The 10,044-nt window shown below is 32.3% G+C and overlaps 1 long non-coding RNA gene across 1 annotated transcript; it reads right to left on the minus strand.

The window, feature by feature from the left end:
* Positions 1–2,624: 2,624 nt before the first annotated feature.
* On the minus strand, positions 2,625–3,427 carry LOC137405356 (uncharacterized). The gene is made up of 3 exons (XR_010979751.1): positions 3,175–3,427; positions 2,956–3,024; positions 2,625–2,691 (listed from the first exon to the last, which is right to left on the minus strand). It is a non-coding gene; the product is annotated as an uncharacterized lncRNA (long non-coding RNA).
* Positions 3,428–10,044: the final 6,617 nt, after the last annotated feature.

The following is a 10,044-nucleotide window of genomic DNA, read 5'->3' on the forward strand; positions in this document are numbered from 1 at the left end:
TCAGAGACTGAGCTCGTATGTCAATTTACTCGCATGTTGGTGCAATTTATTTATATATAGAACAAATAAATATATATTGATTGGTTTCCATACTCTGAAAAATGCAAATAAAACACTCAAAACAAGATATTGTAACAGAAAAAACATGTTGGTTATTTTCCCAACTCACCGCATGCTTTCAAAAATCAAAAGATAATGCAAGGAAATGTGATTAATTAAAATGTAAGTAGTATAGTGAGAGCAGATCTACACACCTATGCACTTAAAGTTGGATTTTGGGTACATTTTAGCCCGAGAACCTCGGAGAATGGTGTTGTCTGATGGAAAGTTTGGGGGGGGGTAGGTGTGTGAGTGTTGGGAGCTAAGGTTATGAAGTTTGAGAGGAATTGTGGGAAGGATGCGGTGCTGGTCGAGAGGAATTGTGGGAAGGATGAGGTGAAGAGGGCGATGGTTTCGGGTTTCGATGCGATGGGTTTGGGGTTCGGGTGTCGACGAGTTGAGCGATCGATCGTCGAATGGTTGGGGTTGGGTTGGCGACCGGTGGGGTGAACGGTGTTATGTCGTTTCGGTTGAATGAACGCTATTCTCAGTACTTTATTAACACACCTGATGATCTCTTACTACACTTTATAATAATTGTACACATACTTATTATCTGTACTTTGTTAACACACCTGGTGATCTCTTACAGCACTTTATAATAATTGTACACATACTTATTCTCTGTACTTTATTAACACTCTTGATGATCTCTTACTACACTTTATAATAATTGTACACATACTTATTATCTGTACTTTGTTAACACACCTGGTGATCTCTTACAGCACTTTATAATAATTGTACATATACTTATTCTCTGTACTTTATTAACACCCTAATGATCTCTTACAGCACTTTATAATAATTGTACATATACTTATTCTCTGTACTTTATTAACACTCTTGATGATCTCTTACAGCACTTTATAATAATTGTACATATACTTAATATCTGTACTTTATTAACACTCTTGATGAACTCTTACAGCACTTTATAATAATTGTACATATACTTATTATCTGTACTTTAATAACACTCCTGATGATCTCTTACTACACTTTATAATAATTGTACATATACTTATTCTCTGTACTTTATTAACACTCCTGATGATCTCTGACAGCACTTTATAATAATTGTACATATACTTATTCTCTGTACTTTATTAACACTCTTGATGATCTTTTACAGCACTTTATAATAATTGTACATATACTTATTCTCTGTACTTTATTAATACTCCTGATGATCTCTTACAGCACTTTATAATAATTGTACACATACTTATTCTCAGTACTTTATTAACACTCCTGATGATCTTTTACAGCACTTTAGAATAATTGTACACATACTTATTCTCTGTACTTTATTAACACTCTTGATGATCTCTTACTACACTTTATAATAATTGTACACATACTTATTATCTGTATTTTTTTACCACACCTGATGATCTCTTACAGCACTTTATAATAATTGTACATATACTTATTCTCAGTACTTTATTAACACTCTTGATGATCTCTTACAGCACTTTATAATAATTGTACATATACTTATTCTCAGTACTTTATTAACACTCTTGATGATCTCTTACAGTACTTTATAATAATTGTACATATACTTATTCTCTGTACTTTATTAACACTCTTGATGATCTCTTACAGCACTTTATAATAATTGTACACATACTTATTCTCAGTACTTTATTAACACTCCTGATGATCTCTTAATACACTTTATAATAATTGTACATATACTTATTCTCTGTACTTTATTAACACTCTTGATGATCTCTTACTACACTTTATAATAATTGTACATATACTTATTCTCAGTACTTTATTAACACTCCTGATGATCTCTTACAGCACTTTATAATAATTGTACATATACTTATTCTCAGTACTTTATTAACACTCTTGATGATCTCTTACAGTACTTTATAATAATTGTACATATACTTATTCTCTGTACTTTATTAACACTCCTGATGATCTCTTACAGCACTTTATAATAATTGTACATATACTTATTCTCTGTACTTTATTAACACTCTTGATGATCTCTTAATACACTTTATAATAATTGTACATATACTTATTCTCTGTACTTTATTAACACTCTTGATGATCTCTTCCTACACTTTATAATAATTGTACATATACTTATTCTCAGTACTTTATTAACACTCCTGATGATCTCTTACAGCACTTTATAATAATTGTACATATACTTATTCTCAGTACTTTATTAACACTCTTGATGATCTCTTACAGCACTTTATAATAATTGTACATATACTTAATATCTGTACTTTATTAACACTCTTGATGAACTCTTACAGCACTTTATAATAATTGTACATATACTTATTATCTGTACTTTGTTAACACACCTGATGATCTCTTACAGCACTTTATAATAATTGTACATATACTTATTCTCTGTACTTTATTAACACTCTTGATGATCTCTTACAGCACTTTATAATAATTGTACATATACTTAATATCTGTACTTTATTAACACTCTTGATGAACTCTTACAGCACTTTATAATAATTGTACATATACTTATTCTGAAGATTCAAATTTATAAACCCTTCTCCGAAAAGGTCTATATTTAGTTCGCTGATACCCAGGATCCTACAATTGCAATGATTATAGTCAGAGTAGAATACGCAGACAAATTAAAACACAGTCAGGTCTTACTTTGAATTTCAATTCCAACACCTTTTGTTTTAAAGTGAAGTTATACAAATATTAATTACTGTTTTCACAGACTGTTACTCATTTTAACATTCCTACATACCAATTGGAGTGAATTTTGTTGAATGTATTTGATCTTTAGTTACATGTTTTATCATTATACAACGATATTAGACGAAATAAATATAATGTAATACTTACTTTTAAAGTCAATGTAACATCGAAGTTACAAAATAATTCTTCTCTTTGTCGCTGCATGACCAATGATTTCTACAATAATTTCCAAATTACTTTGTATAATTTAATTGTTTCATTTAAGCAAACCCTATAATTCGAAATATATTTAATATGTAGTTTATATTCTCAAGTTTCCTTTAATCAAAAATATAATTTAGTAAAATATTATAATGTAATACTTACTTTCTTTTGAAGCTTGATCTTGTTTCGAAAAGCCTTCTGTTTTTCAGGATCTACCTCTCTACCCCAAGGGCAGTAGCCCCATATCTCCACACACGTGTCGATGCAATTTGTCTGAGTTAGGAGTCTATCCACGTTTTTGTCTCGAGCACACATTGTAAACTATTATAAATAAAATGAGATGAAAAACTTATTCTTTCTCGTTGCTTATATAGTAAGTAGAAGCAATGTTATGGTTCATTAAATTTGTGTAATTTATGTTCACGAAATTGTAAAATCAGCTAAACAGTTTTCGCGAAATTCACTTTCGCGAAATTCAATTTCGCGAAAGTTGACTATATAATATATATGTGTAATTTCGCGAAATCCAATTTCGCGAAATCCAATTTCGCGAAATTCACTTTCGCGAAATTCAATATCACGAAAGTTGACTATATAATATATATGTGTAATTTCGCGAAATCCAATTTCGCGAAATTCACTTTTGCGAAATTCAATTTCGCGAAAGTTGACTATATAATATATATGTGTAATTTCGCGAAATCCAATTTCGCGAAATCCAATTTCGCGAAATTCACTTTCGCGAAATTCAATTTCGCGAAAGTTGACTATATAATATATATAATGTGTAATTTCGCGAAATTCACTTTCGCGAAATTCAATTTCGCGAAAGTTGACTATATAATATATATATAATGTGTAATTTCGCGAAATCCAATTTCGCGAAATCCAATTTCGCGAAATTCACTTTCGCGAAATTCAATTTCGCGAAAGTTGACTATATAATATATATAATGTGTAATTTCGCGAAATCCAATTTCGCGAAATTCACTTTCGCGAAATTCAATTTCGCGAAAGTTGACTATATAATATATATAATGTGTAATTTCGCGAAATTCACTTTCGCGAAATTCAATTTCGCGAAAGATGACTATATAATATATATATATAATGTGTAATTTCGCGAAATTCACTTTCGCGAAATTCAATTTCGCGAAAATCTGTTTACTATTTTCGCTTCATTGATTCTGTTGGATACGCCACTATTCTTCAATACTCTGTATAAGAAGCTTGCTCAGTGTAATTTTCCTTTTCATCACTTAGTCCTGCTCCTGATGCCTACTTATATACAGATTGAGATTTTGGGGCAATCGAGCGTTGATACCATAAGGCTTGTATGCTTCAGCTAGAATTCTGTTAGCCGGCTACTCGCGATTAAGTTCGTTGAGTGTCGCTGTGTTCAGGCTGTCGTGTGGACAAGCGCCTTGGCAATCGACCTGAGTGTTTTCCTAGGCTTGCCTATGGAATTCTCCTGTTTGGTTTGGCTTAACCATTCCATAACAGTCTCTTGCCCAGTAAATAGAGGGATGAGCAAAAAAAAAGAAGGCCCAATGGACAGATGGAGGAATTGTACTAAGGTAGGTATAGGTAAGTATTCGTTTTGAAGAGAATATAAAGAAAATGAATATATGTATTGTTTTGAATAAATGTAGTATGTATCATTTATTCTCTCAAAGATTGATGAATGATAACAGGGTTATCTTTACCAAAAGTATTTTGTCATGATTTTATCGAAAGATTGTGTATTATATATCACTTCACAGTCTTTTCCATATTTTGAAGATATCAGTTAGAATGTGATGCTAGCAAGTCTACTAGTTTAATTTAATTAAAGGATCCATGGGTGCTTTACCGCTTCATGGAATAATTCTCAATATACTGATTACTCATGATGATCTCTCACAGTGCAATCAGGAGTGTTAATAAAGTACTGAGAATAAGTATATGTACAATTATTATAAAGTGTAGTAAGAGATCATCAGGTGTGTTAATAAAGTACAGAGAATAAGTATGTGTACAATTATTATAAAGTGTAGTAAGAGATCATCAGGAGTGTTAATAAAGTACTGAGAATAAGTATGTGTACAATTATTATAAAGTGCTGTAAGAGATCATCAAGAGTGTTAATAAAGTACAGAGAATAAGTATATGTACAATTATTATAAAGCACTGTAAGAGATCATCAGGAGTGTTAATAAAGTACTGAGAATAAGTATATGTACAATTATTATAAAGTACTGTAAGAGATCATCAAGAGTGTTAATAAAGTACTGAGAATAAGTATATGTACAATTATTATAAAGTACTGTAAGAGATCATTAGGAGTGTTAATAAAGTACAGAGAATAAGCATATGTACAATTATTATAAAGTACTGTAAGAGATCATCAGGAGTGTTAATAAAGTACTGAGAATAAGTATATGTACAATTATTATAAAGTACTGTAAGAGATCATCAGGAGTGTTAATAAAGTACTGAGAATAAGTATATGTACAATTATTATAAAGTGCTGTAAGAGATCATCAGGTGTGTTAATAAAGTACAGAGAATAAGTATATGTACAATTATTATAAAGTACTGTAAGAGAACATTAGGAGTGTTAATAAAGTACTGAGAATAAGTATATGTACAATTATTATAAAGTGTAGTAAGAGATGATCAGGAGTGTTAATAAAGTACTGAGAATAAGTATATGTACAATTATTATAAAGTGCTGTAAGAGATCATCAGGAGTGTTAATAAAGTACTGAGAATAAGTATATGTACAATTATTATAAAGTGCTGTAAGAGATCATCAAGAGTGTTAATAAAGTACTGAGAATAAGTATATGTACAATTATTATAAAGTGCTGTAAGAGATCATCAAGAGTGTTAATAAAGTACAGAGAATAAGTATATGTACAATTATTATAAAGTGCTGTAAGAGATCATCAGGTGTGTTAACAAAGTACAGATAATAAGTATATGTACAATTATTATAAAGTGCTGTAAGAGTTCATCAAGAGTGTTAATAAAGTACTGAGAATAAGTATATGTACAATTATTATAAAGTGTAGTAAGAGATCATCAAGAGTGTTAATAAAGTACAGAGAATAAGTATATGTACAATTATTATAAAGTGCTGTAAGAGATCATCAGGAGTGTTAATAAAGTACAGAGAATAAGTATATGTACAATTATTATAAAGTACTGTAAGAGATCATCAAGAGTGTTAATAAAGTACTGAGAATAAGTATATGTACAATTATTATAAAGTGCTGTAAGAGATCATCAGGAGTGTTAATAAAGTACTGAGAATAAGTATATGTACAATTATTATAAAGTGTAGTAAGAGATCATCAAGAGTGTTAATAAAGTACAGAGAATAAGTATATGTACAATTATTATAAAGTGTATTAAGAGATCATCAGGAGTGTTAATAAAGTACTGAGAATAAGTATGTGTACAATTATTATAAAGTGTAGTAAAAGTCCATCAAGAGTGTTAATAAAATACAGAGAATAAGTATGTGTACAATTATTATAAAGTGCTGTAAGAGATCATCAAGAGTGTTAATAAAGTACAGAGAATAAGTATGTGTACAATTATTCTAAAGTGCTGTAAAAGATCATCAGGAGTGTTAATAAAGTACTGAGAATAAGTATGTGTACAATTATTATAAAGTGCTGTAAGAGATCATCAGGAGTATTAATAAAGTACAGAGAATAAGTATATGTACAATTATTATAAAGTGCTGTAAAAGATCATCAAGAGTGTTAATAAAGTACAGAGAATAAGTATGTGTACAATTATTATAAAGTGCTGTCAGAGATCATCAGGAGTGTTAATAAAGTACAGAGAATAAGTATATGTACAATTATTATAAAGTGCTGTAAGAGATCACCAGGTGTGTTAACAAAGTACAGATAATAAGTATGTGTACAATTATTATAAAGTGTAGTAAGAGATCATCAAGAGTGTTAATAAAGTACAGAGAATAAGTATGTGTACAATTATTATAAAGTGCTGTAAGAGATCACCAGGTGTGTTAACAAAGTACAGATAATAAGTATGTGTACAATTATTATAAAGTGTAGTAAGAGATCATCAGGTGTGTTAATAAAGTACTGAGAATAGCGTTCATTCAACCGAAACGACATAACACCGTTCACCCCACCGGTCGCCAACCCAACCCCAACCATTCGACGATCGATCGCTCAACTCGTCGACACCCGAACCCCAAACCCATCGCATCGAAACCCGAAACCATCGCCCTCTTCACCTCATCCTTCCCACAATTCCTCTCGACCAGCACCGCATCCTTCCCACAATTCCTCTCAAACTTCATAACTTTAGCTCCCAACACTCACACACCTACCCCCCCCCCAAACTTTCCATCAGACAACACCATTCTCCGAGGTTCTCGGGCTAAAATGTACCCAAAATCCAACTTTAAGTGCATAGGTGTGTAGATCTGCTCTCACTATACTACTAATGTAAAATTAAATAAGCATACAAAAGCAGCTAACGCTAGCATTTGCCAGAGAGGGAGATTTAAGTTATCTTTCATTACAACAGTTGACTTTGATAAATTTGGATTTTAACAGTCTTAAAAGACAAACTTAGCAGCAAATATAAAAGCAAACTTTCATTTTTAACTTAACGTAATTAAAATTTATCCGGCATTTATAGTTTGAAGTTTCTAGCTGGTTAGCTATTTTTTTTTGTTTCGCTCTCACGACTAGCCGGCCATTTTAAAATAAACCTATCTAAGGACATTTGCCTTTGTCGACCTTTCAACGTGTTGCAATTAGGACGAACACAGGTGTCGTCACAAAGTGTTAATGCACGACCACTAGCCAACTTGTCCGAAAGTCTATTTTATAGTTTCGATCATAGATATAGTAAACCCTAGATTGGCAAATAGCTATCACTACAATGGAGCAAAAGTGAGGCCTATAATTGGCTGTTGTTTTCATGACGTTACGTCGTAGTGATGTGCCATCACAGCATCAAAGCCTTCAATTGAGCAATAAGTTTAGTAGTGGAAGCACGCTTGGCATGCTAGTTTTTAAGTCATAAACGTAACAATAAGACCAAATTCTTAGTGAAATGTCATCAGAAGAAACCACAACACCCCAGGTATATCCTGAATTGCCCATAACAAGACAGAACTTCAACTCAAAACAAGAAGTTCTCAGCAATATCATAAGCTATCTATGCCGATTAAAGACACCAAGCTGAAAGCTGCTAGTGGAAAATAATAGGAAAATCATCATCATTTTGTCATTGGTTTTGAGTCAGCAGCCAAATCTGTACATGGCATTACTCAATATCTTTTCAGCAACTACCCTTACATCAACTACTTCCTAACCTTTAAGATCAACCAGGATCACATTGAGATTCTGTTTTTCACAATACGATCTAAAGGTGGCCATAACAATAACCCGGATGTGCAGTGCTTTAGATCTGCAATTCGAGCACTGTTCATAAAAGCAGACATCACACCCAGGGGCAGATCTAGGAAAAAAAGTGTGTGGTGCAAAATTTGTGTAACATATCTAGAGAGGGAGGGGGTGTGCGGGGCGACCCCCTACCTGGCCACGCGCTAGCGGAACTTTTTGAAATTTAGGCATCTTAGAATGAAGGAGAGGTGTGTTTGAGCCCAAAAAGTGTAATCATTTATTTGCAGCAAACAACAAGTTTAGAGGTAAAAATTGACATTAGATATGATTAATTAAATTGGTGTTTTATAATGTTCCTTATACTATGTATATCGAGATTACATGTAAACAGAAAGTTAACAATCATTTGTGCCATAAAATAAAATCAAGACAAAATCAATCACAAAACCTCAACAGCCATTTGGTTTGGCTGTGCAGAAATTAGCCATCATTTCTGCAAACTACTATAAAAAATGTTTTGTAGTATTAGCTGCATAACGATGCTATTATAAACAGACATATTAGGGCATACATTTTTGAATTGTTGTTTTGTCGTAAAAAAAATGATCCAAAGTTCGTTCTTGACCTTCTTTTTGAGACATTTTGCTTTTAAAATTGCTTGTAGTACTTATTTTGAAAAAGTTGTGGCTCAATTGGAGATGTTTATTGGGACCACTCTCATTTGTTTATATGCTAAACCAATTCAGGTCATTAAAACTGGTTCGTTATAACGAGCTCTACTAGGCCGTTTTTGTTCATTTCCTCAAAAAGCAAGTTCTCAGTGAAATGAATTGTAATTTACTCAATTCTTGATGGATTTTAAATCTTTTTTTTTCAATTTTTTGCCATATTTATGGTGGTGCATTTGCACCATATGCACCACAGTAGATCCGCCCCTGACACCATATCCCAATGTTAACTGTATTGATCTGGATGTGAGCAGGGCTGAAAAAACTGGCCAACTCCTGCTACATTCTCTGGCTAGAAAGAAAAAGAAAGAAGAGACAAAAGCTGAGGAAGGTGAAGATGAGGAGTTCGGTGATGAGGATTGTTTTTTAACTCAAATGTGATGAGTGTATCAAGTTCTTGACCGATGTAGAAGTAGTGGGAACTAGAAATAGTGATGACATAACCCTAATCTCAGTTAAAAACAGAGGAGGATTGGTGACCAGATTGATAGGCCGAATATGTATTGCTGCAGAAAAGTGCCTACGTTCGCACATGGAGAGCTATGGTATCACACAGAGAGCTTTTAAACAAGTAACATCACAGACAATAACATATATGTCTTATTACATAACCTCAATCAAGGTTTTACATGTACAGTGCATGCCAACAGTCTACTCAAAACTATAGTAAATCGCTATACTAAAATCAGAATACACTATGCCGCTTCAAAGCAGGAATCTAGTTCAACCAACATTGGACAAAAACTATCTCGTCTAGTTATTTTCAGTCATGTCTAATGGGTATTTAATACAGTGGTCCAGCGTGACTGCTTCTAAATCTCATTTGACTCATTAGTTTGTTATTAGTCTAATTTCTATATGGTCACTCTTTGTATTATCAATGATATAGAAGCTTCTAAATCATTGGTATTATTCATTAC

This window comes from Watersipora subatra, chromosome 9 (genome assembly GCF_963576615.1).
Source record: "Watersipora subatra chromosome 9, tzWatSuba1.1, whole genome shotgun sequence".
NCBI lineage: Eukaryota > Metazoa > Bryozoa > Gymnolaemata > Cheilostomatida > Watersiporidae > Watersipora > Watersipora subatra.